Source organism: Lolium perenne, chromosome 4, assembly GCF_019359855.2.
Source record: "Lolium perenne isolate Kyuss_39 chromosome 4, Kyuss_2.0, whole genome shotgun sequence".
Taxonomy (NCBI): Eukaryota; Viridiplantae; Streptophyta; class Magnoliopsida; order Poales; family Poaceae; genus Lolium; species Lolium perenne.
The window spans coordinates 389,157,421-389,182,472 of NC_067247.2; the positions used below are offsets into that span (position 1 = coordinate 389,157,421).

The window sequence follows — 25,052 nt, forward strand, 5'->3', positions numbered from 1 at the left end:
CATGCCGGGTCCTCTCCTTCCCAATTACTTCTTCCGAAAGTCCAGCGGCAGCAATTTCTTGATCTGCCGAATCCCATCAGATGGCTGCTGCTTCACCTCGCGCTCGTCCCACGGATCGTGCTCGCATCCATCGTCTCTCCGCGTTCCTTGCTCCTCCTCCCTTCTCGCAGCTGCACGCGCTGGCTCTCTATAAATTCCTACAATTGCTCTACTCTTCATCATCCAATGCCGCCACATCCTGCCTCCAAAAGCCATCACTAATTCTTTCATATTGAGCCCTTGAATCCCATGTAGTTTTTGGTGACAGTTCGGCAAAGGCCAGACACAGTTATGCCCAACATGGGCATATATGCCAGTGGAGAAGATGCACAATGCCTAAGAACTCTGTGTTTCTTCTCTTAGATCTAACTTCAGTTTAAATGGGATGGTGTCACTGAAACTTTGTTTTTGTTCTCGGCAGTGATTAGAGGCTTGCGGTGTGAGATATGGCGCTAGCTGATCTGCTGGAGGTGGAAACAGAGACGCATGTATATGCGTGCTTGTCCTCTCGCCACCGCCGACCTCTTACAAGCAGCGTACGCAGTCTTCCTTCCTGTTCTATGATCTGCTTTTTAATGTCCCTTTCTGTATCATATATCCTACCTTTTTCTCAGCTGACTTGGTTGGATCTTGGGGTTCAGATACACACGTAGGAGATAGCAGAGTACAAATTCGCCTCATTACCAGATTAAGTTTCGATTATGTCACAATGCCATGCTCTAGCTCATTTTATTGGCCGCTTATGGTTCATGATTCAGCTACACTGTATGTAACCTGGACGAGATGTACAAACCATCACCAAACTCACCTTTAATGTTTGATCTCTGAACTTTGTAACTCTGTAAGGAGTTTATATCTCAGCGCTGCTGCCTTTGTAAAGAAAAAAACTATTGTGCGCTTGCTGGGCCACGGTCCAATCTAGATGGTAGAGGTCCACCAGCCCACTCACGTTCTCTCCCCTTTCTTCCGCCGATCCTCTGCCGGCGTCCCCTCCGCCGCCACCTGGTCTCCCCGACTCCGGCACTTCCTCCCCAGGAACATCCTCCCATCCAGCCCCTACTTTCCGGCCAAGTGATAATTGGAGCCGCGACGCCTTCTAACTCGTGCATGTCCAAGGCGGTGCGGCGCGTCTATCTTCTCGCTGGTGACGGGGGCGCCAGCGGCGACGCGAGACACGCGCCGTCGTCCGTGTCTCGTTGCGAGGATGAAGTTTTCCGGAGGCCTCACTGCCAATGGAGTGTCTAGTACTGCACCATATATACTCGGCCATGGAGAACGTAGTTCTGCTGTAGATGCATTTTGCAGTTGACAGCCAGCAGAACACTACTCTAAACCTGACCAAGTCTGCTATGGATGCATTACTGGTTCGTTCAGGTAAGTGAGCTAGATACTCAGCGTGTAGGAGATTGTTTTAGTTATCTAGGGTCATACACGGTCGAGGTTCTAATTTCTGGATAATGTTTAGATTGCGACGAATTTGTATCTGTGAACACTGCTACCTGTCTGGCTCACATATATGTGTATCTGTTTCCAGATAGTTTGTGCTTTAATCATGTGCAGTTCAGGTCTACTTGTGTGGCTGGAATGAGCAAGTGTATGTGATAATTAACCTACTAAGTGATGATATGTGTATGGACTATGGCAAAGCCAGGTAACTGTTATTGGCTTGCTTTGTAGCCATTATTAAAAGAATGTCATGTTAATTAAACTGTGAGATGTGTTGACACCTTACTTTATTTTTGCTTGGTCATGTTAATAACCTTGTAAGGACGCTGGTAACTTATAGTTCATTTCGAATTTGGATGTAAAGCATCTTTTCTTGTATATACATGTGATGAGATCTTGCTGACAGCCCCATTTTGTTTTCACCGGGATCCATAGCTTTTTTTAGTTGCTGTTGTATTATCCATATTTTCAAGAGCGTAGATGTATTACAACACACTTTGTTCTGAACGTGATACTGATTGTTGTTTGTCTTGACGGCATTACAGACAAATTCATCATTTGATTTACCATGACTACGATGGGCCTGAAGAACACATCTACTCCTTGCCGCCTCCACTGGCATCTTGCTGCTAGTGGACGCCGGCCGCACTTGATACTCCTTGGAACGATGGTGTCGGGGCCAACTCTAGGACCACCGACGTGTGGGATGCAGGAGGATGATCGAGTGTCACCCGTCGAGGTGGTTTTGGACTGCACCAAGAATTGGTTCCAGGACACTCTCAAGGAGGTGTGTGTGCCGGTGACACTGCTATGCAAGTGCTCGTCAGCCTGACGTGTGCAGTAGCGGCTACGATGTCAACAAGAGCAACCACAAGGTGAGCCCCACGATCGCTTTCGTTCCAGATTTTTGTGCAATCTGGGGTTAAACGAGCTGCCTTATACAAAGTGATTGGTTCAGAATATCTAACCATTACAATTCATGATTCTTGATGCACACGCGTGAGTAGATTTCTGGATACATTTGATGTGCAGCTGTTACAGTTATGCTAATCCTTTAGCATCATAATATTGCTAGGATGTCAGTAGTTAAGCTTGAGTTATGGCTTTCTAGAATTTTGTATAATCTTTGACCCAGTTTTTCCTTGTTTGATGATTTTTTCCGCCAGCAGCTCATTCTTAAATGCACGTCACCAAACATGCACCTGGCTTCATCAAATATGCTCCTTCAGTATCTTTGAAGTATGTGACTTTTTATTGATGTAACTACTCCTACCCATAATATAAATGTTGGGGCTTTAGTTCAATTTGGTCCAAATATGAACTAAAGCTCCGCTACTTATCATGGATCGGAGGGTGTATAAATTTTCTCTATTTGTTGAAAACCACACTAGACATGTTGTACTGACCTACTGCTGACAATTCTTTATTTGTATGAGTAACTTAGGAGTTATAATTTATACTGGACGTGTGTGTCTGTTCCTTGGCGGTGAAATTACTCGGTGGGATGTAACCTGGACAGTTCAGGGGAGTAAGCTCCATCTAAGAGAGGTGAAATTATTTTTATATTTATCATCTTTGGAGATGAAGTTATCTCATTGAGGCGGGTCATTTTTAAAACTAATCTATGTATTTTCTATTTTGTTATGATATTTTCAGGACTGTATGGTGTTGATTGTAACACCTAAATGTTCAGAAACGTGGAAGCCAGTAGTAGCAGAATTTACTTGGTCGCGTTGAAGTTTTGCCATAAGACAGCACTAATGTGTGCGATCTGTATAATATACAATTGGATAATGTTTTGGCTGTTTTGGCAACCAATTACTTACATTAGCGGTCGAAAAAGGTACACTTTAGTCCGTACATCTATAGTACTCCCTTGGCCTGGATATATATGGTGTCTCTCCTTTGGTCCAAATATTTGAAAAAATGGCTCTATTAGTATGTAATTTATGTGTTGAAAATTATTATCTTCAAATTTATACTGCACTAACTACTTGCAGTTGTAACTCTGCTATGATTTGGAAATCTGGTCTGCCACTACTCAAAATCTAGCTAAACTTCTTTTTTTTGGCATTTGATTAATTAGTTGGAGTTTGCTTGATATCTCTACTACATCTAAGTATCTGACGCATGCTAGGTACTTCCATGGAGCCATGAGTTGCTTCCCAGAGAGCTTATCTGTCTTTGTGCGGTAGTCTGGTTTGCTTAATTGTATCCTGCTACTACTACCACATGATTATAACAAGAAGCTTTCACCATGTTGACTTCGTAGTCTATATTGAATGAATTTTACTATGCCATGAAACTTTGCTTTAGAAAAGAACTATGTCTTTTATTTGTATACTCTTCATTTGGTCAAATATAATAGTGGTCAAATGTTCTTTCTTTATATTTTAGGTGTAAGTGGTTGTCGCAGTGATTGAATCTGCTTCAAAAAACTCTCAACCCTAAACCTCCCACAGTATGTGTTTTGTAGGCTTGTGTTCTCACGCACGGTTGTAGGCCCGTGGCCATGACTACTCCCCCCTACACCTCTGCTCTTGGTCCCATGCGGTGAAGGTACTATCTTGGCTTCAGATATAATTATCTCAAGTGATTCCCCATATTTCCGAAGGAACTGTTGTGTGCTGGGGACTAAACTCAGTTAATGTGTATTCATGAAGTGAAGTCCAAAAAGATATCATTGTGTTTCATTCTAGTCATGCATTGCATATACATGGTGTTTGAATTTGCAGGGTGTGGAAGTGTGAAGTAAAATGTTTTAAGTAAGCCCCACTGACATCGCCCCTGATGTGATTATTCCCCTTTCTTCTTCTGAATTTTGCCATAGTTGAAGAATGGTATAGTAGAAGGAGAAAGTGTTATCATTGCGAAAGAATATTTTATTGATATTTCTCATGCTTTAGTTCTCTCGCAAAAAATAATTCTCTCTCAGTTTTTGTCATTGCTTTGTAGATTTCGATGTGTTCGGGTTCTATAGCTCCGTCAGACAAAAAATGTGCGTGTCTGACAAAAAAAATGCCTATTTATGATATGTTTCTCTAGTCATCATGTATGTCTTTGTTCCTTATGGGATAAACATTATGATCTTTCCGGTTGATGCAGTCTTTGTGTTGGTTTTTTCCCTGATGTAGGTTGCCGCTTATTTTGCATGCCTATTTCCACGGCATAGTATTCTACTTCGTAAACCTTGCTATAAGCTACTCATACATGATTAGTGCTCTTATTTCACTATATTCATGTGTCACTGGATTCTAGATTTAATTTTTGAACTATAAACAAATTGTACGTATATTCAATTATAAAACTGTCACTTGCTGCTGCCATGAGGAGAAACAAGCTCCCTCTTCTAAAAGCATTGAGGACATATTGAACCAATAAATGGTTGCTAGCACCGAGAAACTATGGATCCTCTTGCCATCTGGCTTAATGTTTTTTTGCCTTCTCTTGCTTTTCACCTTTTTTATATTTTTTCGCATCAAAATGGGATGTTTACCCATCTTTGCATGTGTGAAAAAATTTGAACATATCATTATTTTGATTTCTTGGGTTTTTGCCAGTATCAAGTGATGAAACCACAAAATAATCTTAGTATACGGTTTAGACACAGTGTTTTTAGCCTATGAATGAGAAGTCATCTAGTTCCCGATGATAATAAACGTGGCTAAATGGTTATCATTGTATGCATGTGTTGATCTGGGTCATTTGATTGATTGTAATTTTTACACCATAGAGTTATCTAAAGCTGAGTTGTGTCCATGATGAATATCTACATGTTGGAATTACCACCTGATTGTTAAGTTACAAGATTTTATCTGGCTTTCTGAGCTTAATGTGAGACACCCGTTTTACCCAATTTGCTATCATTTCTTAAATTTATTCTTGTTTATTAGCCATAAACAACATTTGCTTTTGTTATGTGCAAATGTTCTGCCTTTGACCATATCCTTGTGGTTTTGTCTGGGTTGCAATACCATTTCATTTGTTTAATCTGTTGTGGGACTTTGCGTCTTTCTTTGAGTCACTCTTTGTGACTTAATTCGCTCCTGCTGATAGTCCTTCTTTGGTTGCTATAAGCTATGCAATAGGATCTATGATTGGGACTAAAATTAGTTTTCACTTACTGATATGAACCTTGAATACTGTGAAATTGATTTGTTACTGAGAAAAGATGGCAAGGATGATAAATTGTAAGGTTTGTTTTTCAAAAAATTCGCATGTGCAGCATAAGAGCTTTCGCCTTGCCAGGCTTGAGAGCTAATGTTGCTAATATTGTGAAATTAATTTGTTACTGAGAAAATATGGCAAGGATGATAAAGTGTAAGGATTATTTTTCAAAAAAATCACACGTTCAGCTTAAGAGCTTTTGCTTTGCCAGGCTTGAGAGCTAATGTTGCTAATTCCTTCATGGGTTATCTGAGCTCATATTGTTTGTTCTCAATCAAATTTAGTACTCTTGATAGTAATTTAAATCAGCTCTTGCATTTCAAATGATGTTAAAATCAAGGCTCATTTCTCAATGCATACACATTTGCTATTTTAAAGTTTTTTCCCTACCAGGCTTTAGATGTAATGTTGCAGATCCTTCCTTGAATGCATGATGGAATTCTAGACATAGATATTTTCTGTTTTTCCATTTTGTTTTATTTACTCCATTTGATGATATTGTATGCCCAAATGTAATATAATTACATGTTTCTCAAAACATTTGTAGTTGCATCCTAAGAGCTTTCGCCTAGCCAGGCTTGAGAGCTAATGCTGTTAAAATCCTTCATTGGATGTCTGAGGTTATATTTCAGCTCATTGATCTATTTGTTCCATATTATTTCTGCAAACTAGTTCCCTCCTCTGCCATTCTTTTTGGTCTTACCTTGTTTATGTTTCTCATCCGTTTATTGTGGATAGTAACTTGGTTGGACAATTAAGAAAAACACAAACATAACACACCATCTTTCGTGACATCTAATTCTCCCTGATTTCCTCCAAAATAAATTTTCTACATTCATGTGATTTTAGTTGAATTTGCAGTGTCGAAATTGTAAGTTTTGTTCCTGCTTGTTCGGTGATGAAAAAATTACTAATCGTATCATATTTCGAGACTGATTATTGGCTTTGTGGATATGCTATCTTCTCCCAATTCTGTGGCCAAATTGAACATCTAGTGGATGCTACATATTTTGTGTGTTCCGATGAGCTTTTCTCTGCCCTGGAATGAAATCTTTTACCGGGACTTGGAATGAATCTGATCTACATGTTTAGGTTAAGCCAGAGTGATGTTCATTCATAAATATATTTGCATGCGCAATGGAAATGAAGCACTATTTTTTGGGATGTGGAGGAAATGAAGACTTGTAAAGAGATGTGAGTGCACTTATATTTCTATTTTTGTTTGCTTAAAGTATACGAGAGGCTCAAATTCTGTTTTTACGATCTATTCCTTTCGAGATATGATCTTTATCACTCAGTCCTTATCTCTAGAATGATTCCCTGAGGTGATTGACTACATCCCTCTTTCCTCGTTTCATGGTCTAATTGAGATTTTGTTTATGCTCCGTTTGTTCAAATTGCAAGATAAGGTCCTTTGGTATCTGAGAGCATGGGGTGTCCGCGATGTGCATCCTTTGGTTGCCGAAAGCATGGGGCAGCCATTGATGCCCTGATAGAGCGAGGAGGCAGCCAGGTCTTTGGTTTAGGTGGGCCAATGTATTCGCCGCTTCCATGCACCGGATGTATCACTAATTATGGTGGCGGAGCTCGAGATAGATGAGAAAATATCGGGTAACAACCATTCCCTTTGATCTATTTAATCGTAAATCTTTCAGTCACTTCCTTTTCTCTTGGCCGTTGCAAGAGAGAGTTCACCGGGTCAACACTACTTGGCCATAATAATGTGAGTATTCCTCATCCAACCAAACTTACTTCTAGTGAGCAGTAGTTATTGAACAAAAGGGATATACTTTGAAAAGAATATATAAAGATTTTGGTCATATGAATTAGTTATCTTTCGCATATCCGGCTTTATAAGGACGCTTGTTTGTTTGTACCTCTCAAAAGTTTAAATTGTATGATACATCTCTGTGGTTGTTCGGAGTTCCGCGGATCAACTAGATGCTTAGATGATGTGGCGAGAATACATACTAAAGTGTTCAAATTTACTGTAAGTTGCAGTGTAGAGTTTCTATAGGGTAATTACTCATCATACTGCATCATATCTTAAAGTTTCTTAAAGGTGGATCTTTTCACTCATGCCAGTTTGGAAAAACGTCTTCTTGTTGCAGTACTCCTTCCATGCGACAATGCTTAGTTAAAAATATACTTGCGGTAATTATAGATTTCGGGGAATGCTACCACAATATATGATTGCATATTGTTCCTCTTAGAAGATGTGCTAGAGTAATTCAGCTACTCTTGATAAGTTTGTCAAATATAATGTATGACTTCTAAGTGGTTCTTATTTGCATTGACGTGCAGTCAATTGACTCAAACCCTCTCTTAACTCGGATGGCCATGGACAATGGTAATGCTTATGTAGAAAACTAAATGATTGACCGAGAAGTCTTTGTATTAGGGATGCTACTGCAATTTGTCAATTAGTTAATAATGGACGATCTTTTTTTGCAGAAGGCAGACTCCTCATCAGCCCCTGCTCCTCATTGTTTCTTACATGGGTGAGTTCTCACAAGCCTCACTGAATTTTTGCTACAGTTGTGAGAGGTTGTCCTCCTTTTTATATTGTATTCTTGATTTGGCGGACTTGGAAATTTTAGAAGTGAAACAAAATTTTCTTTACCTGAAGATGTCATTTTTCGTCGTCGCTAGTATCCACAATGCCAACTAAAAGATGCATTTACCAGATTAAATTTTACGACCTATGTTATTCTGTTACCAAGCGAATTTCTGTTGAGCTGTTCCCTTTTGCCAAACTTCAGGTTTTTCCTGAAGCTTCAAATTTTGCTTGGTGGGCATGTGTATAAATTAGTAGCTTGATGTGTGGAAGGAAGTTATCTCCGTCTTCATTGTCTCATACACTTGTTCCTTGGGAAATTAAATTCTGGTGTTGATTCAACAATCTGCTAAAATGGGCATTAGATGAGCAATAGATCCTTTTTTGGTTAATCTTTAGCTTGAAGTCATCTACTAAGTCATTTTGTGGATAGTAAACTTGTTTTTATCAAATGTTGTTGCTAATATTTTGGTGGTAAGTAACTTGGCCTTATGAAATCTTTTCGTTGTTGTTATGTACATGTTTTCTTTGAGAATCTTCTCTTGCTAAACTAAATATGTGTCCTTACCTTGTCATATATTTATGATATATGTTACTCCATTTCAGCGTTTGTTCTGAAGTAATAATCTTAGGTACCCATATTATTCACTGAAACATTTGATTCATTCTCTTAGATTCCTCCGTAGTTGCTTCTTTTGATGTGGATGGTATCAACAATGGTGCATGCTGCAAGGAATTTGTGCCACTTTTTTGTGTGAGTGGCCTGATGATGTTGTCCGGATGCATTTCAAGGGCAATGTGCATGCCCTGGCCAGATACCTGTATTGTGTATGGAAACAGTATCGTGGATCCATATTATGGGTACGTTGAGTGAATATATGAATGACCAGCTCTTGTCCTACAGAAGCACGCTGCTGGAACTTACAAGAGCCTCGTACCCGGTTGTTTCCCTTTTTGATTTTGCCCTGCATGACCTGCTGCTTGAAATAATTGACTGAGGTGTATAGTTCCCTTATTTTGCAGGTATTTTACTTTGAAGCCTGTGAATCTGTGAGCTCTTTGAAGGGCTTCTCCCGAATGACATCGACATCTATGCAACAATTGCTTTAACGCAGAGTACAGAAGTTGAGGTTGTTATTGCCTTGGCGAGTACCCGAGCCCTCCTTCGGAAGACAGACACCTGCTTGGATGACTTGCACATTATTTTCTTGGATGGAAGACATGTACTTTATTCTTCATATCTGTTGGCGGGTCTTGCTGTGTTTTACTTCATTTAGTTTTCACATGGTCAAATCATGGGGGATTCCAGAATTGTCATCGATGGTATGTATTTGCAATGCGGGACAAGGTTTTTCATCATCAGGTATTTTCTAGCTAAAATCAATTTTGTAGCTAAAATCGATTTTCTAGCTAATATATGTCATGTAGTCCTTTGAGAATCTCCTGTTGCTAAAATCGATCTTCTAGCTGTCAAATTTGTGTTTTTGCGTTGTCATATATTTATGCAAATCGTTTATGTAGTGTTTGTTCAGCACTAAGAATCTTAGGCACCCATATTTGTCACTGAACATCTTACTCATTCTTTTACATCCCGCGGGGTTTAATTCTTTTGATGTGGATGATATTACCAATGGTACATGTTGGCATCCTACAAGGAGTTTATTGTGACCGGCGTAATGAGGTTCTCATGAGGCATTTCAATTGCAATAGTGATGCCATGGTGTCTGTTCAAGACTACATGCAGGTTGTCGCATCTTTAAAATTATTTTGGCATATCGATATTGTTGATATATTGAGTGAATACATACGGTTAGGAGAGGGGACAATATAATATTAGATCGTTTGCGAGTGTTTTTGGTTTTAAAAGGATGTTATTATGCTCCGCTAGGTGGTGCAGGTCCTCCTCTTCAAGGACCCCAGCTGTGTTCATTTGGGTGCTTGCTGTTGCGACTTCGTAGATGCCAGGTGGGTCACCAAGGCGTCTGTGAAGAAGATAACTAGGTGCTCAGAGCTGTCATGGAGACCAAGTGTGTGCAGCTCCCAGTAGCATACAGGCTGCACTATATATTGTGTTCACTATGTAAATATTTTAGCTAGGTCATAGAATTCCCTAGCTTTCCATGCAAACTATGGCGACCGCCAGAGAAATATTTTACCATTTTGCTGAGATGTGTTTGCTAGAGCAGTAGGTAAGCAACATTATTCTATTACAAGTTCTGATATCTATGGATCATCGTATCTTCTGTTATAAGTAATTATATGATTTGAGACCCTTATATATATTACTGATGGTGAACACCTTTGCTCAACTGAACATGGAGATATATTATCATATATCACAGCAGCTAGCTTTTTCTGAACCATGCACAACCCCATATTTGTTTGCCTGCATTCCTTTATATTTAATCGATGAGGGGTGGGCACGCAAGGCCTAGCGCTTGAACCTTTGTGTGTAACATGAACCTTTTCTTTTCCATGCGTTTCTGTACATAAAAACAAATCACTAATGGTTTTAGAAAATAGATTGAACTTGGTAGTAGCATTTTGACGTTTGTTCTTGGTATAGTTGAGGCAGGAATCCCTTATTTAATAGAAAAAAGACTGTTCAATAATATATGGTTGACTGTTTGTTCTTGGTATAGTTGAGGCTGCAATCCCTCATCTTTCAGAAAGAAAAAAAAAAGAGTAAAATTCAGCACGAAACGGAAATAACAAACCAATTGCATATTTTTGCTCGAGTGAAATGCACGTACGGTCCTTAAACTCATGGGCGATGTCCAAAACGGTCCCCAAACTAAGGAATTGCACCATCACGGTCCTTCTTCGATCTTGCTAAACGAGTCCATATCGAGCGCGTCCACGCCCAGCATGCATGTGTAGCTCACGACGTAGTGGTTGGTGAGGACGACTCCTCCAATGGGACTATGAGCGCCGGCCGCTCTCCCTGGAGCTGAGCTGCCTCTAGAAGGCGATGCCGAGCATGGCTCTGACCAGCGATGACACTTGGTGAAGGTGAAGGTCCGCGTTGCAAGGGCGAGCGAGCGTGTTGGCAGGCGCGACGCCGTGAGCACGACAAGCACTGGCGCGACGTGCTTCTCAAGCTTGCGGATGTGGTCATTGCCACGCCACACACACTCACGGTGATCGAACTGCGCCCCCTAAGAGGGGCAGAAGGCCGGGCACCGGCGCCAGCAGCGAGCCGCGCGGACAACAGGTGCGACGTGCGCACCGCGAACCCCAAACACGGCCAGCACGAGCACCGGAAACGACACACAATGTGTGACCGCCGGCGCGTCCGTGACTCCGTGAGCACGTACGAGGATATGTATTTTCTTGAGACACACAGATTTTGGACCCGTACGTAGATATGTTACCTGAGGTTAGGGATTATATTGGATCATTTATTTTCTTGAGATCAAGAACCGTTTTAGGCATGGCCAGCAAGTATAATGTGCATTTCACTCTTTTTGCTCAGGCACCAATCCGATGTAACCAAGGAAGTAGATAATCACCATTCCATAATTAACTCCTGCTACTACTACTATATGTTAGGGTCGTGCTCGTGGCCCAGTACTATCGCTCCAAATAACTGACTTCACAATTAGCTCTCGCGCCGATCTGAGGTACTACTAACAAAGAAAGTAGATCATCATCAATCCCATAATTAACGTCCTGACCGGTTAGATGCCTTCCGATAAACAACCCGGGATTTCATCCTGCTACTAAATGGTCCATTAATCTCGTCAATTATGGGATCGGTTTTTGCAGCGCCACCTCATCGATCCGTGGGAGCAGGCATCGCATCCCTCCATCGCTCGCTCACCACCAGCAGATGGATGGTTCGTGCGCCAGCTCTCTCCTCCCTGAAATGTTGAGCCTTGAAATGTTGAGTCTCTCTTCCCTCCAACCTTAGCTCTATATATACTAGGAGGGGTGTGTTTCTACGCGTGCGTCGTGTGTGACGACTTAGACTTTGACTCTTGCTCGGAGAGGAGAGGAGAGGAGAGGAGAGGAGAGAGGGCTTACTCCGTCGTCCACCAGACTCGATTGCCGCCGTCTGGTATAATCCTCGATTTCTATCTTTTGCTCTGTTCGTCTGATCATTCCCCTCGTAATCGATTTGTTTCTTCTTCTGATGTGATGCAGCGTCTTAAGAGTTCTTTCTTCTGCTGTGATGCAGCAATACTGATCGATTTGGTTTGGAACCGGCATCCGGAACTGAAGGGAGCCGGGGTCTCGACGGATCGGAGGTTACATGGCGGGGACGGCGCGGATGAAGGAAGAAGGTTTTCCACGGGTAAGTCATTTTCCCCCCTTTTCCGTGTTTTCAATCTTGTACGTACGAATCTTGTACGTATTTTAAATCGAAAGATTTGGAAAGAGAGGAAAAAATAGAGGAGGTTTGGAAAGAGAAAGATTCACCTGTTATTTGTTACCTATCAGCAAGCCATTTCATGATCTTGTTTTCTTAGTTTATGCTTGATTTGATGTATTATCTGTCGAGGAATGCGTGTTCTAAATTCTAATGTTGACCTCCTGTGTCTTTAGTCTTACGGAGTGGAAATGAATTTCGAAGTCTTCTTGCAAACAGTCGTCAAAATGAATTTCGAAGATGGATGATGGGCCAAAGAGGCAATTTGAGACAGCCCACAGGCCTTTAGGTGGTGACGACTGAAAGGAGACAGGAAGGAAGAAGAGAAGCCGCGTGGAAAGGAGGGGCAGAGCAGCTCCGTTTGAGGAGCAGGGGGTGGCAATGGGGATTGGGGAGTGCTGCTAAAGTGTCTGAGGGACCGTTTCTAGAATAGTAGCCAGAAATAAGGAAGCTGGTAAAGTGGTGCTTCGTGTTTGGCCATTGAGCTTCTTTTTCATGATAACTGAAAGATGCTACACTTCCGTCCACATTTATTCATTACCTACGAGTATATATTCAAACCCCTAAAGCTGTGTGTATCGCCTCTACCCTGCTAAAGTGCTAATCAGAGTTCATAGAATAGCGCTTCTGCTTATCAGTTTTGCATCGACGACAGCTTTCCTATGTGAACCTTTTTGGAATAAATATGGTGAGATCCATGGTTTAACACGCCTGGATGGGCCTAAGTATTCATTTATTGTTTCGATTACATCTTTACAAGAATATATCAATTTGAAGTGATTAGCCTAGGCTGCTCATTCAAGTTGCTGGAGATGATAATGCATTTTGATTTGGGACTGAGCTAATTCTGGGTTCTGGCCCATTTATTTTCGGATTTAGTCATCAATAAACTTGATTTCTCTGGATGTGTTGGTTTCATCTCCTCTCCCTCCGGCATCTTCGACGGCGGAGGCCGCAGGAGGTGCTCGTTGGCGTGTTTGCACAAAGATCTTATGGGCTTCTTTGTAATGCTCTATTTTCGCAAGGCCTTTTGTGCAAAGTGTCAGAATAGCTGGTGTTTTCTGGAGTTTTCGTGTTGTTTTCGCGTTTGTAATCTGTTGACATATGAATAGAGACGTGGTAACTTCTCAGAAAAAAAACATTTGAAAATGAAAGAAGAATATGTCTCGGAACCTAATATTACATATGAATAGAGATGTGGTAACTTCTCAGAAAAAACATTTGAAAATGAAAGAAGAATATGTCTCAGAACCAAATATTAATCGTACTAAAGGTTCGCCGGCCAGAGCGATCCATCGCTACCACATGTATAACCTTTAATCCCGATTTGTAAGCTAACCAGAACTAAAGATGAAAGGTTTAGTCCCGTTTTGATAGTCCCGAATAGCAAACCGGGACTAAAGGCTCTTGCGAACCGGTAGAGAAGACCTGTTCTCTACCCGTGCTCTCTCTTAAGATATTTGTTAGCACATGCATTTTAGAGCACTCCACCAAGATATTTGATGGTTATAAAATGGACCATAAAACTATAATCCGTCTAAGTGATACAAATATGTGAAGGTACTTGGTTTCTATTTTTGTACTATCATCAGGAAATCGATTTAACGAAATGTCTTATAAGATGCAATGCCAAATAACTGACGCTAATTTGAGTGAATTCCTCATTTTATACCTCAGTTATGGCTTGGGACCCGTGTTGCACTATTTAAAAGCGAATTCCACCTTTTAGCCCTCAATTGCTTATAAGAGGCGACATCAACAATGAATAATGCTATTTTGGTGGACGTATATATTTGTAGGATAAGTATTAGATATGTATTGAAAATATTTTGATATCTAATGATAGTTTTATGTGGTTAATTTTTTAAGTGTAATGAAAAACTATGTATGATGACTTGAAAAAATCAAACACATTATCCCAAGAATTCTGACAGCGTGAGAACACTGCATCAGGGCGGTACTACCGGCTGCCAGTTTTCAGAAACTCCAGATTATATTGTTGAGGTTGTGCATTTAGACGGAAATGGTTCTTGGGGTGGTGGAAGGCTTAGGATTAGACATGGTAGCCGGTAAGGATACTAGTCATCTAAGCTTGTAAAAGATCAACTCGGAAATACCAAATTTAGATGAAATTCCCAAAAAGAAACACAAGAAAAAAAGGGAACACAACCAAACACAAAAGGAGAAGCTCAAAGAAAGTTAAAAGAAACAAAATAAAAACACAAACTCCTCAAGTAGGAGGTTGGTGGCCGATGCCACCGTGTAAGAGTATGATAGCGTGAAGTCGCGTAGATGAATCTAGAACTCACAACTAAGAATCAACATTAAGTTTATTTAGTCACTTGATTAAAAAATAGAGTATGTTTTTTGTTTTATTTATGCATTATGAGGGAGGGACAGCTCAATAAGTTTAAACCGCACCCTCCCTATGTTCATGCGTGCTTCTCATCAAGACATTAACTAGAGAGTGGCATGTGCGCACGACGGTCAAGTAAAGTTCAACGGATCAATGATATTTAGCTCATGTCTCAACTCAATGAATCTTTTCTCATCCAATGGCTTGGTGAAGATATCCGCCAATTGATCTCTAATGCCAACGGAAGATAGAACAATATCGCCTCGAGCAATGTGATCCCTAATGACATGGTTACATATCTTAATGTGCTTCGTCTTGCAATGGAGTACCGGATTGTAGGCGATCTTGATAGCACTCTCGTTGTCGCACAATAGAGGCATCTTGCTATACTCAAGATCATAATCCTGCAAGGTTTGCCTCATTCACAAAATCTGAGCGCAACTACTTGCCGCGACAACATACTCGGCCTCAGCGGTAGAGACAGAGATACAATTTTGCTTCTTCGAATACCAACATACCAAAGATCGCCCAAGGAAGTGACAAGCACCGGATGTAGACTTCCTATCCACCTTGTCACCGGCCCAATCCGAGTCCGTGAATCAACACAAAGAGAAATATGTGTCCTTCGGTTACCATAGTCCAAAGTTAGGGGTATCAACTATATATCGGAAGATCCTCTTCACCGCCATAAGGTAACTTTCTTTCGGATTTGCTTGAAACCGTGCGCACATACCAACGCTCAACATGATGTCCGGATGGGAGGCACAAAGGTAAATAAGAGAAACTATCATGGAGCGGTAGAGTTTAGGATCCACCGCTTTGCCGTCCTCGTCAAGGGTGAGTGCAACATCCCAGGTTTGGAGGCTACAAAAAGAGAGAATGCAGATGTGTGTATTGCATTAATGCATAGAAAATTCAGGGAATTTTTGCGCTTCCAAATAAAACTTGTCACAGTAACTGAAGTTTCACTTGACTTGATGGAATTGAAGTAGCTCATCAAGTCAAGCGCTATAAACCTCAATGTGACCTTTGCTAAAACGTTGTTTTGGGTAGACATAATTTGATCCATAGGTTGGATCAAATGGAACTAGAACTATTACACAACACTTTAAATGAGGATCAAATATCAAATCCTATAAATGATCATAACATGGTATTTTTTACAACAACACATTGTTTAAGAATCTAACTCTAACTTATTAACACTTAAAAGTTAGCAGCTGCCATTGCATGTAATTTAATTCACTTCTAAACTTATTACCAAATAATATTATTTAAATCATAACCTAATAAATATATAGAATATCATAAAAATAAATCCATTTACATTACGAATTATAGTTCAAACTATTTGAAAAAAATTAACTATGAGTATTTTGAAACTCATATGATGATGCCTTGGTGAAATAAAAAACAACTATCCAAAATTTAGGAATAACCTTCAATTTTGACTCTTCGACCAATATTATAATATAAATCTAATCATATATGATATGGAGCATTATTCACAAGTATAAAAGCATTCAAAAGAAATCTACAGTACAAACAATTGGGACATCAATGACGTTTTGATACTGACGTTTGAGAAATCCGTCAGCGAATGTCTTTTTCTGTGACAGTTGCGCGTTTTCGTGTCACATGTGGCGTTTTGGGCCACTCGGCCCCAACCATTTGTGACGGGCGAGCTCTAAACTTCGACGATTGTGCAGAAATGACCGTCGCGGGAGGTGGGCGGCCCGAACTGCGGAGTCAGCAGGAGGGTCGTCACAAGAGCTGAGCTTCGGGCCGGTGGACACACCTGACCCACACTCTGCATGCTTCTGTTCACGTACTTTTCTATCTACCCGCACAACAGTCCAAAGCCTGCACCACTGCTTGGCGATGGCGCGGATTAGCAAAAAAAAAATCTATTTTTGAATAATTGTGTTTATTTTATCAATCATTTTTTAGGGTAGCAATATAGATATAACTACTACCTATAATTGCCCGCTGTAACGCACATTCAATTATATTCTGGAAATAAATAGTGATTAAATCCAACGGGAGGGAGTAGTTCCATATCATTTGGCACGAAATTTGTTCAAACGTGTTCGGTTGTTCCAAATTTTGATTTCACATATGTATGTATGGACGGCCCCCACCTCAGGTCTGGCTCCTCCACCTCCGCCACAGACCTGGGCTCCTCCACCTCCGCCACAGGCTGGGCATCTCCACATCCACCTCCGCCACAGGCATGGGCTCCTCCACCTCCAGCACCGTCGGCGCGCCCGGCGTACGTTCCACCGGTTCCCCACTGGCTGTGGGTGGTACCGGAGCTCGTCGTGATCGACAGCGACGAGGAGAACCAGTAGGCGCAGGCGTTTAGGGTTTTTTTTCCATGTCTTTAACTGTGTAAATTATATTTGCATGTTATAAAAAATGGAAATTTGAGAAAAAATGCATCTTGCCGCTGGAACCACCCGACGCAAACGAACGGACGCGGACATTTTGGGACGCTGAAGTGTCGCTCCGTTGGTGATGCCCTGACTCTAAATTTCGTGGTCGCATACACTTTGCGGCGGATGATCGATCACGTCCATCGTTCGTAATCTAGGCCATCTAGCTAGTGTGTCCTTAACCACGCCGCAAAAGAGAAGAGCACTTGTTCACTACTGCTAGACAGTACCTACCAATGTCTAGGTATGAGTGACCAACCGATGATCGACCGAGTGGCTAATCATGGCGAGATCAGGAGCGAAGTGGAGGATCGCCTCGCCTGATAGACCCACCGTGCGCACGCGTGCAGGCTTAGCTTGTCTGTTTCCGATCGTGCTCCAACTACGCACTAATCCAAAACATTAATCTTCTCATCATGCCGTCCGCAAGCATTTGAAAATGAAAGAACCGTCTAATGTGTCTGTCATCTTCCAAGTGTTGTTTTTAGTTGGCAAATACAGCAAGATCTCACTGGACAACCCAGTGACGGCGAAAGTGCAAGAAGTGCCTGGGCGTGGCACACAACCTCCAAAATAAATGGTTCTCAGATAGATGACGAAGAAAGCACTGTAAAGTGTACACGAATAACACTCAGGAATATATACCATCTTTATTATATATCTATACCTAATAATAAAGGGAAAAGCGTTTCCGTCGTTTCGTCCGTCACCTTAGTCTTCGTCCGTCGTTAGATTGAGCCTTCGTCCGTCTTGACGCTTCGTACGTAGCTGCTTTGTTTGAACCGACTTGGAAACGTATGAAAGCAAGAATCCATGTCCGTGTTTCTTTTGAATAAGAGATTGATCCAGCCACGAGCCGGCCTCTTCTTGCCGCTGATCCTTTAAATATGGAGGCGATCTCATCCAAGATCGGGTATGTCTTTCCAAAACCACGAGTCGAAGAGATTGATCCAGCCACGAGTCTCTGATCCTTTAGATATGAAGACCAGTCTCGATCCAAGATTACGAACGAAAATCGAGCGTACTTCCGATTCCACGAGACACCACGCAGACGGAAGCAATGTAGACGAGGTCGTTGGCACACGCGTCTCCCACAATGACGACCACGCCTGCGCAGTGGAGACTGTCCCTACGTGGCGCCCGGCCAAGAGCCTTCGCGTCGATCTCTGGACCGCAACCTGCAGCGACAATGAGAAGAAGCCGGCTTGCCCGCTGTCAAGTCTAGGCGCGGCCGCGCGACAACCTCTGTGTCTGTGGCTGGAGCTGGAGCACCACGCCGCAGGTCGCCAACGTGGACAGCCTCTGGTCGCTGGCCCTCTGCTGCGTCCAATTCATGCCATCACTCATGCCAATCTGCCCGCGCGTGGGTCCGTGAGAACGTTGTCTATGGCGCCGCAGCTTACTTCTAGCTGCTAATTTTCATCCTATGGTCCATGGTCGAGCATCTGATCTGAGCTGCTATGGTTTGTGGTGTTTGGACAAGCCATAGCTGCTCCGTGAGATCCAGGACTGCATAGAGGAGAGAAGCACAACGAACTGGACCACCATTCACCACTACATTGCAGTTCACGCCAGCGAAGAACCTAGCTGGAGACGAGTTGGTGTGTGTGCGATCTAGCCAACGCCGGTGATGTGGTCTTTGAACGAAGAGGCGGATGCCACCGGCGAGGAAGTCGCGGCGCCACGGACACCGGCTGCTGCTCGCCTGCTCCTGCTCATATTGCTCTGATATCACTATTGCCGACCGTCATGAGACCGGACAATGCCACCGTTTTTGTCTCGGCCCGGGTGCTGGATGAGCTGCTGGCGGTCGCACCCTACAGCCAGGGACATCACGCCCACGTTGCTCTCCTAAACAGTCAAGTCGACGTCCAGTACAATCAGGGACGTGCGCTCCTCCTTCTCTTCAGGTTTGGGACTTCTTTTTGTACAATCAAGTTCAGCTAAGCAAGAGGTACGTCGCTATGACTGCATGATTCAGTACTATGGGTTGACTGGGCAGCCTCCATTATGTGGGACATTATATTACTGCGTGAACTGGTTGCTTGGCGATCTGATTTTTCGATGCCGCTCCTACCACAAAACATCAGACGTTGGTTCAGAAAACCAGGAGGCCTATCACATTGGATGTTCTCGATATGATGCATGACCGCTTCTACACACTTTGGACTTGATTATTCCAAGTTACGGATCAAATTAACTGAGAAAAGAATTATATATTCATAGACATTAAAATTCATATTGGCCAATTGGAAATACCGTGAAACACAAGGACCAATTATGTGATAAGGAGAAACGATGCTGGACATCTCAAACCATTTATTTGATGCCATGAATAGTTGTCACCAGTAGCAATGTTGACTGTTTACAATTTGCACATTATACCCCCCTCTTGCCTAAGTACAGTATTACAAAATCAGTTTGTCAAAATATTTAAATTAAACGCTGGAAAAAATCTTCACCAAAGCTCTTTGAAAGCTCCACCGCAAGTTTTTTTTTAGATAAAAACTCCACCGCAAGTTATTGGATATTCAAAAGGCTCTCATTTCATATTTTCACATACTACAAAGGTTGACTTTTTAGATGCTTCATGTTTTCTGCAAATTTAAGAGACCACTGGCCTGAAATTGTTAACAGCAGCCGCAACACACGTGCAATTCCCGCGCGCTCTGTTAAAATAAACTCGAATCCATAGAATGTTCGACAAAAGTGAACACTCCCGCACAAGAGACAAAGTGTGCATAACGAGGATCAGCCGGGCGGCGTCCTGGTCCTCCTCGTATGATTACGAGTTGTGTAGCGAGTCCATGGCCACTTATTACAGTAATTACGGCCTCAATTATATTCATCTGAAAGCCTCGCAGAGAAAATTGATCAATTATCGATATCAACCAGCATCTCACATCGCTAATCGCCACACAAAGGGGCTCCATGCACAAATTGCGTCAACGGTGTTTGGCCGAGGGGAAACAAACCAATACGGACGCATACTGGAGTCTATAGAAGACTTTGTGTATGTTTTGTGCATTTGTATATAAGGAATTTGTGTGTGCTTTTCTGCATTTCTATAGAACATTTTTTGTTTCTTTTTTGCACTCGTACACCGTATGTATATAGCAATTCATATTGGAATTTATAATGCATATTTAAAATGCAAAGGAAAAAATAACTATATCATTATTTGGCAAAAAATCACTTTACAGTGACGTGGCATTGTTAAATATTATTCTGTTAATTTGATTGTATTTATGCCTGCTAAATAAATTTAAAGCTACACAATGTACGAGAACACTATGTTTAAAAAGCAATGTTCGAATATCTTTTTGGGAGCATTATTTGACAGTTTGTTTATTGTGTTTTCCCGATGCAACGCACGGGCAAATTTCCTAGTTAGCATGCATAAATTGAAAAAGTATTACGTACGAGGTTAGAAAGCTCCCGAACTACCCAACATAATCATAGGCCATCGCAAACTATTACAACAGACATATTCACGGTAAATAAATACTCCGTACTCCAAATCCATCAAGCCTGCGGATTTCTATACAGATTACGGCAAAAACGAATGTTACTCAGCTCAGCGTCAACAGTCAACTGTTATTACTCAGTTCTTACTGAAGATGCTCCGGAGCCTGCCGCGGTCCTCCAGCCGGTCGAGCAGGTCCCCGGCGCCGGCGACCTCCATGTCGGTGAGCTTCTTGAGGTACCCAATGGCACCATGCGAGATCATCATCCTCTTGCACCGCTTCGCCGACGACAGCGCCAGCAGGCACGCGACGGCGTACTTCTTGGCCGTGTTGGCCGGGCTCGGGTCGAGCAGCTGCACCAGGCTGGGCACGCTCCGCTCGTCCCATGTGCTCCTTGGAAGGTGTCGAGGTGGAGCAGCAGGCTGCGTCGAGGTGGAGCAGCAGGCTGCGTCGGACGCCACGGCGAGGCGGAACCGGAAGGTGTCGGTGGCGGGCGTGAGGGTCTCCAGGCAGTCCGCGGCGTGCTCCTTGGAGCCGTGGTCCAGCAGGCTGACCATGTGAACACGATCCCTAAAGCCGTAGTATGTACGTGCGCGACGCTTTATTAAAAAAAATCCGGCCGAGCTGGCGCGCGTGCGGTGGGTCCCAGCGCGGGTCAACGCAAGAGCGGCTCGGGCGCGGGTGACGCGCGCCTTGCTGCGAGGCAGAACAGCCTGAGCGTGTAGCGACGCGGCAGCGCGTGCGTGACTTGCGGCTTGCGGCTCGGTGGGGCGATCTGCCTGAGCGTGTAGCGACGCGGGATGGCCTGGGTTTTTTTTCTTTATTCGCGATTGTCCATTATTTCCTTGTTGCAATCGAACCCCTTATCAACGCGAAACGTGACCATGGAAAGAAAAAATAAATGCAATTCATCCATCTGATTCTACCCACTTGCTCACGTATTTGCAGGCTACTACTAACACTCACGTTTCTGCAACAAAGTTACGCCAATTAATTACCATTCTTATTTTGCAATTCAAAATTTTGGCATGTCACATCCTATTCCTCTCAAGCACGTCTGAATAGCTCAGAACCCAGAATACAAAAGCACAAACACATTTCAATTAGCCCAGAACCAATCCAGCTCCAACACGAGAATACAAACACACAAAACGAGCCAATTGCTTAACACACCATCTCTTACAAGCTCCAATCTGGAGGACCCATTACAAAAAGCAAAACGAACACATATGTGAGTGTGCAAACTCTTACATCATTTAATGGAGGAGATACAGCCAGGGCTACAAGTCAAAGCACGTCAAGGAGGATTCATCCATCCTAGGCAGCAACATAACCATGCAATTTATCTTCCATTACATACAGCCTTTATCGAAAAAAATCTTCCATTACAGCCACCAAACAAACAAGATTAACAGATGGAGGAATCAAAATTTGATGTTGCACACCTCCGAAAGGAGGCGCCTGCTCACCCCACTACCACCACAAGAATCTGCATATTTTATATGAGTGAGATGACAGGAAAGAATCCTCACTGAACTGAAAATATGAGTGAGATGATAGCAGGTACAAGAACAATTACAGCTGGACAAAAACAGACCGTAGTGTTCCAGATTACCACTAGTAAATACTTACTAGCTAAAATAGCACTCAACTGTAGATTTTCATCCCAGAACAGCACTAGTTACAAGTTTGCAACATCAACTATGCATATATCAAAGAGAAGAAATAAATTTCAGCAGATCAAAATGGCATACTATTGAATCAAATAGCGACAGAATTAACACATCGAGCCTACAATTCCAGCAAACAACATTCATCTGCTGAAACAGGGATATTTGACTTTTGAGCTAGACATAAGCACTTAAATATAGAAAGGTTCAAGAAATGCAATCAGCCAGAATATTGCAATAGTACAACCCTCTTCAGTAAGAACCCAACCACCAGGTTAAGCCTACATTTTCAGAAGTGGAACATAGACACATAGCAACTTCATTACTAGATCAAGATCAACTCAAATAGCAATCAGCATGAAGACACAACCAGCCTTGCAAGTTACAGGCTACCGCCTTTGGAAGCTACTGCCATAACACCATTAGCCAAGATGGGAATGCTAACACCATGCAAACTAGATATACAAAGCTCGCATTGAATTTATGGAAGATCTGTAACATGTTACATTTTCTTAGAGCAACCAAAAAGTGTTACCGCTGCACATGTTTCAATCGCTGCTGCATCGTACTTATTTAAACCTGGAAACCGAAAAAGGCATAAAGTTGACCTTCTGTGGCTCACAGATGGGGGACACGGTGATGTAGGAGTCATACCAGTTGAAGGAGGCAGCTGTACATTTGCATGTATCAGGGAGTGAATCGTCAAATGCACCAACGTGGAGGGAGGCGAAAATAAATCATCTCGCTGCGAAAGGAGGGGCACCGGCAACATCTTTACCTAAGCAGATCTGCGGGTGTTGTAGACGTGCAGGTGCACCGCCGCCAGGTTGAGGAAGATGGCCTGGATCATAAGACAAACAACATCGTTGTCCTGCCTAGTCAAATAGCAAAATCAGCATGAAGACACAAACAGCCTAGCAAGTTACAGGCTAACACCATTGGAAGCTACAGCCATAACACCATTAGCCAAGATGGGAATGCTATGTATAGCACACAACATGTGAACCGGATATACAAAGCTAGCATTGAATTTATGGAAGATCTGTAATATGTTACATTTTTTTAGAGCAAAGCAAATAATGTTGCCGCTGCACAAATATTAGGTACAGACAATACGAGTACCTCACACAACAATGTATTGCCTCACACACAAGACAACAATAGATATCAATGCATATGTTTCAATTGCTGCTGCATCGTGCTTATTTAAACTTTGAAACAGAAAAATGCACAAAGTTGACCTTGTGTGTCTCGCTGATGGGGGATGCAGTGATGTAGGAGTCGAAGGAGGCAGCCATACATTTCATTAGGCTAGGCAAAGAAACATCCCCATGTATCATGTACCAACGTGGAGGGAGGCGTAACTAAATCATCTCGCTGCGCCGGCAACAGCTTTAGCTAAGCAGATCTGCGGGTGCAGCGGCGCCAGGTTGAGGAAGATGACCTGGAACACAAGATAAACAGCATTATTGTCCTGCCTAGTCAAATACTAGGAACGCAGCAGCCAAAAGTCTGTTGGTTGCAGATTAGAAATTTAATGTAAATGATTATCGGAAGCTTATCACTAGTTTGTTCAGTTAACCTGTCTAGTTCATTTTACCTTTATGTACAATTATTATTACTGTCAGCAGGTTCGCTTCTCACGTAGGCAGCAACTTGCTTATACAGCTCACTTGTAAGCAACTAGTATAGCTCTTTTCTTCCTCGTATGTTTCTTCTACTACCAGGTGCAGCTTTGGTGTGCAATCAAGATGCCATTTAACAGGAACCAAGACATGAACTTTCTGATGTGATCTTGTGGTCCAGATGTAAAATAAAGAGGGAGAGGTTGTGCTGATAACCTCAACGGCCTTCTCCGGCAGCAGCTCGCAGACGTGGTCGGTGGAGACGACGGTGGCAGCAGAAGCCCGGGCGAGTCACCACGAGCACGTCCTCCGCGCCCCTCCCCTCCGCCGCCGGCCTCAGATAAGGAGGGAGCGGACGCGCGCGCGGATCGTCTTGCGCGGCCTCCCTGGTCTGTGAGGTGCTCCCGTCAACGGGAGGAGGGGCTTCGTCCTTGGCGGCGGCGGACTGGTCTGGGTGGCCAGAGACGAAGGAGAGCGGCGGCGGAGGGGCGGAGTCGTCTCGCTGATGCGTTTCGTTTGGCCCAAAATGCTGATGGCCCAACAACTCACAGATTTCGCTGGTCCAATTTGTGGTCTTTATTTTTCAATTTTACTTTTAGAATTTCAGATAGCGCGCGCGGGATTTTTCTCTCAATCAAAAATAAAAATAAAAAGGATAGCGCGTCTATTGAAAGATGTCCTTCCTTTTTTTTTTCCTTTGACGAATTTGCAGCTGGTCACCCACGATAAAGAAAAAGGCTAGCTCAAGAGAGATTGCAACCATTCAAATTATCATCGATCAATAATAAACATGTGTATGTACTACATCACGTGAAGACATATACCTACCTTTTCTTTCGCTTTCTCTTCCTTCTCCTTCTTTTCCAAATACCACACATGCATAAGTATTCGCCCCTTCCGCACAAAGAAATGAAAACA

At 42.6% G+C, this 25,052-nt stretch overlaps 1 protein-coding gene, 1 long non-coding RNA gene and 3 other non-coding genes across 15 annotated transcripts in view; all 5 read left to right on the plus strand.

The window, feature by feature from the left end:
* The window catches only part of LOC127297368 (uncharacterized), a 254,229-nt gene that overhangs the window by 209,513 nt on the left and 19,664 nt on the right, over positions 1 to 25,052 (plus strand). The window lies entirely within an intron of this gene.
* On the plus strand, positions 202 to 10,431 carry LOC127297374 (uncharacterized). Of its 10 annotated transcripts, none has more exons than XR_007849109.2 (14): positions 628 to 1,690; positions 2,031 to 2,360; positions 2,655 to 2,724; positions 2,930 to 3,033; positions 3,142 to 3,328; positions 3,948 to 4,044; positions 6,745 to 6,846; positions 7,057 to 7,263; positions 7,957 to 8,002; positions 8,107 to 8,153; positions 8,884 to 9,070; positions 9,233 to 9,572; positions 9,865 to 9,953; positions 10,098 to 10,431. It is a non-coding gene; the product is annotated as an uncharacterized lncRNA (long non-coding RNA). The 10 variants fall into 10 exon arrangements; XR_007849128.2 differs by having other exon boundaries at positions 10,107 to 10,431; XR_011744143.1 differs by having other exon boundaries at positions 628 to 1,413; positions 1,574 to 1,690; positions 9,233 to 9,953.
* LOC127297769 (small nucleolar RNA snoR31/Z110/Z27) lies at positions 5,044 to 5,141 on the plus strand. The gene has a single exon (XR_007849458.1). It is a non-coding gene; the product is annotated as a small nucleolar RNA snoR31/Z110/Z27 (small nucleolar RNA).
* On the plus strand, positions 5,379 to 5,505 carry LOC127297767 (small nucleolar RNA Z112). The gene has a single exon (XR_007849456.1). It is a non-coding gene; the product is annotated as a small nucleolar RNA Z112 (small nucleolar RNA).
* LOC127297847 (small nucleolar RNA SNORD14) lies at positions 6,157 to 6,275 on the plus strand. Its single transcript, XR_007849529.1, has one exon. It is a non-coding gene; the product is annotated as a small nucleolar RNA SNORD14 (small nucleolar RNA).